We start from the raw sequence: 3,228 nt of genomic DNA, 5'->3' as shown, positions 1-3,228 counted from the left end.
ATGTGGTTAACATGTAGAGTAATTAATGCGTTTGTGTGCTTTTTAAAAATACAATTGATTAAAAAAAAAAAAAATCCACAGGAATACAGCATAAGACCATTATAGTATTTAATATGTTTACAAGCAGGGGTAAAAGTGGGCAGGAACTTATAGGAGCAGAGCTCTGGCATCTTTAGTTTAAATGAACTGCGAGTGAAGCTGAGCTTCTGTATTTTAATTTGATGGAAAATATAAATCATATCGTGGTATATTGGTGATAATACTAATGAACGTGTAATACATTTTCACACTGCTTTACAGAGAAATACTTTTCATTTCAAACATGTAAACTGTGATTTCACAATGAAAGCAATTATTAACTTCTCTATACATTTGATTATTTAAAAAATGTGTTGATTTTGCTTGTTTAAAGGGCTCATTGTATCATTTATCTTTGCCAAAATAGTTCATTTAATCCCTAATTACAAGCTATCAGATTCTAAATAAATTTCTGCGACATAGTAAATTTACATTGAAAATGTAAGAATTTTGATGCCACCAGGTTTAGAGGAAAAACGTTATTAGAGCAGTGGGTCTCAATGTGTGGTCCGGGGATCCCCCAGCGATCTATGATTTAAAAAAATACTGTTACAGTGGTGGAACTCACTCAAAGTTATTATATTTATTATTGATTTCTTATACTTATTAGCATGTGACATGGTGGCTTAGTGGTTAGCACGTTGGCTTCGCACCTCTGGGGTTGTCGGTTTCCTCTGGGTACGCTGGTTTCCTCTCCAAGTCCAAATTGTCCGTTTTGTGTGAATGGGTGTGACTGGGATTGTGCCCTGCGGTGGGTTAGCACCCCATCCCAGGATGTCCCCCGCCTTGTGCTCGAGTTCCCTGGGATAGGCTCCAGGCTGCCCATGACCCTGTGTAGGATAAGTGGTATGGAAAATGTATGGATGTATGGATGTATGGATATTTATTAGCCTGTTTGACTAGTCACTTGAATAAAATGGGATCCTTCCAAACGTCTGCGATGGATTTTCTCCCATCTATGGTGTATTCCCACCTGACACCCAGTGTTCCTGGGATAGGCTGCAGATCCTCCATGACCCTGACCAGGATAAATCGATAAATGAAAGTGAGGGTGTGAGTAATCCAAACCTCAATAATTCAAAAACAAGTAAACCTATAAATAATGTCAACTTGGACGATGGAAAATTCAGGAATAAAAAGTTCTTTGCCTCCAATAAACAGCCAAAAAAATTCATTGTACCACGTTTAAATAAAGGGCGGTCATGGTGTAAGGGGGGAAATACTGCTTAATTTCAACAGCTCCTTTTCTCTTCACAGCAAATGAATGGTATGATTTATTTATTTATTTATTTATTTATTATTATTATTATTATTATTATTATTATTTTACAATTTCAGAGTGTGAGCACTGCTATGACACTCGCCTAAAAAACACCAACAGAAGGTATGCCAACGTGCAATACTCTATCCAGCTGTGGCTTCTTTGGTAACTATTTTCATTGGTGGAGCAAAAATAAAACAAAATAATTGGTCATACTGTGTCTGAAATGTTTACTCAATATTAATTTTTTTTGTATATAGAAGTGTTATATAAAAGCAATTTATACAACAGTTCCAATCCACTAATTTAATTGGTTGAGCGGTGTTCCAAGCGTGCCTATATTTCCTATAACCTCACTGGGACATTTCACTGTGTATCACTCCGCTTGTCTGTGTTCATCATGTAAAATTCCACTTCCTATTTCAATACTGTTATTACAGTAGAGTTAACAGCATAAGGAGCGGACATGGCAAATGATACATTTGAAACACACATAAATATGAAAGCTCGTGGGTTTCAGTGGCTTAGTGGTTAGCACGTTTGCCTCACACCTCCAGGGTCCGGGGTTCGAGTCCTGCCGGGGCCCTGTGTGTGCGGAGTTTGCATGTTCTCCCCGTGCTGCGTGGGTTTCCTCCGGGTACTCCGGTTTCCTCCCCCAGTCCAAAGACATGGTATGGCATGTCCAAAGTGTCCATAGTGTATGAATGGGTGTGTGATTGTGTGTGTGATTGCGCCCTGCGATGGATTGGCACCCCGTCCAGGGTGTACCCCGATGCGCCCGATGCTCCCTGGGATAGGCTCCAGGTTCCCAGGAGTTTGCATGTTCTCCCCGTGCTGTGGGGGTTTCCTCCGGGTACTCCGGTTTCCTCCCCCAGTCCAAAGACATGGCATGGCATGTCCAAAGTGTCCAATGGTATGAATGGGTGTATGAATGGGTATGTGATTGTGTGTGTGATTGATAGATTGGCACCCCATCCAGGGGTCCAAAGACATGGCATGGCATGTCCAAAGTGTCCATAGTGTATGAATGGGTGTATGAATGGGTATGTGATTGTGTGTGTGATTGATAGATTGGCACCCCGTCCAGGGTGTACCCCGATGCGCCCGATGCTCCCTGGGATAGGCTCCAGGTTCCCAGTAATCCTGAAAAAGGAGTAAGCGGTAGAGGATGGATGAAAGCTCGTTTGATGAAGATGAAAAGGATGAAGGTATGCCAATTTCACCAGCATCACTATTTTCACAATCAATGTATAGCCAGCTAACCAACGTGCCATATCGCACGAGCAAGAGTACGATTTTACTGAATATCGGCACGGCTGTGATTAGCTACAACACTCAGCCTGCGGCTTGCGCCTACGCCGAATCACAGCCATGTTGCTTTTCAGTATAACTGCATTCTTGCTTGTGTGATATTGCGTAAATCACACTCGCAATCATTGTACAGTTATACCGAATAGGAGTAATCACAACCGCGCTGATACTTACTATAACAACTCTCTTGCTAGTGTGATACTGCTTAAATCTGATATGGAGAACACATGTTATGGGACACATGTTATGTTATCTTATATTCGTAGAATATCGTCCAAGAGTTAATTGGGATCATCTTATACAGTATGACGAGTTATAATCTTAAAAGGATGCAGTAAAAAGTGAAAAAAAAAGCTTATTAAAACTCTCTTTTGATATGTTATTCTATTTGGTGACTAGCGAAACTGTCATGTGATTTAATTGGCTTGTGACTGATTATTCGAATGAGTGTTAAAGTTCCTGTGAAGTGCCTTGAAACACAGTGTTATTCAATGTGTTGACATAATTTCCACCAAAACAGGAAGTTAGGGTGGGACATACTGAATAGCTCCTCCCCCTTTCTAAATATCTAATAGCGT

General features: G+C 40.5%; 1 protein-coding gene across 1 annotated transcript in view; it reads left to right on the top strand.

The window, feature by feature from the left end:
* Positions 1-3,138: 3,138 nt before the first annotated feature.
* The window catches only part of llgl1 (LLGL scribble cell polarity complex component 1), a 37,182-nt gene continuing 37,092 nt past the window's right edge, over positions 3,139-3,228 (top strand). The window contains exon 1 of the mRNA XM_053612709.1: positions 3,139-3,228. This exon is cut by the window's right edge and continues 717 nt beyond it. The gene's annotated coding sequence lies outside the window, so the exon portion shown is untranslated.

Source organism: Ictalurus furcatus, chromosome 24 (assembly GCF_023375685.1).
Source record: "Ictalurus furcatus strain D&B chromosome 24, Billie_1.0, whole genome shotgun sequence".
NCBI lineage: Eukaryota > Metazoa > Chordata > Actinopteri > Siluriformes > Ictaluridae > Ictalurus > Ictalurus furcatus.
Note: the sequence above shows the minus strand (reverse complement) of the source record. Positions and strands in the feature narration are given on the sequence as shown.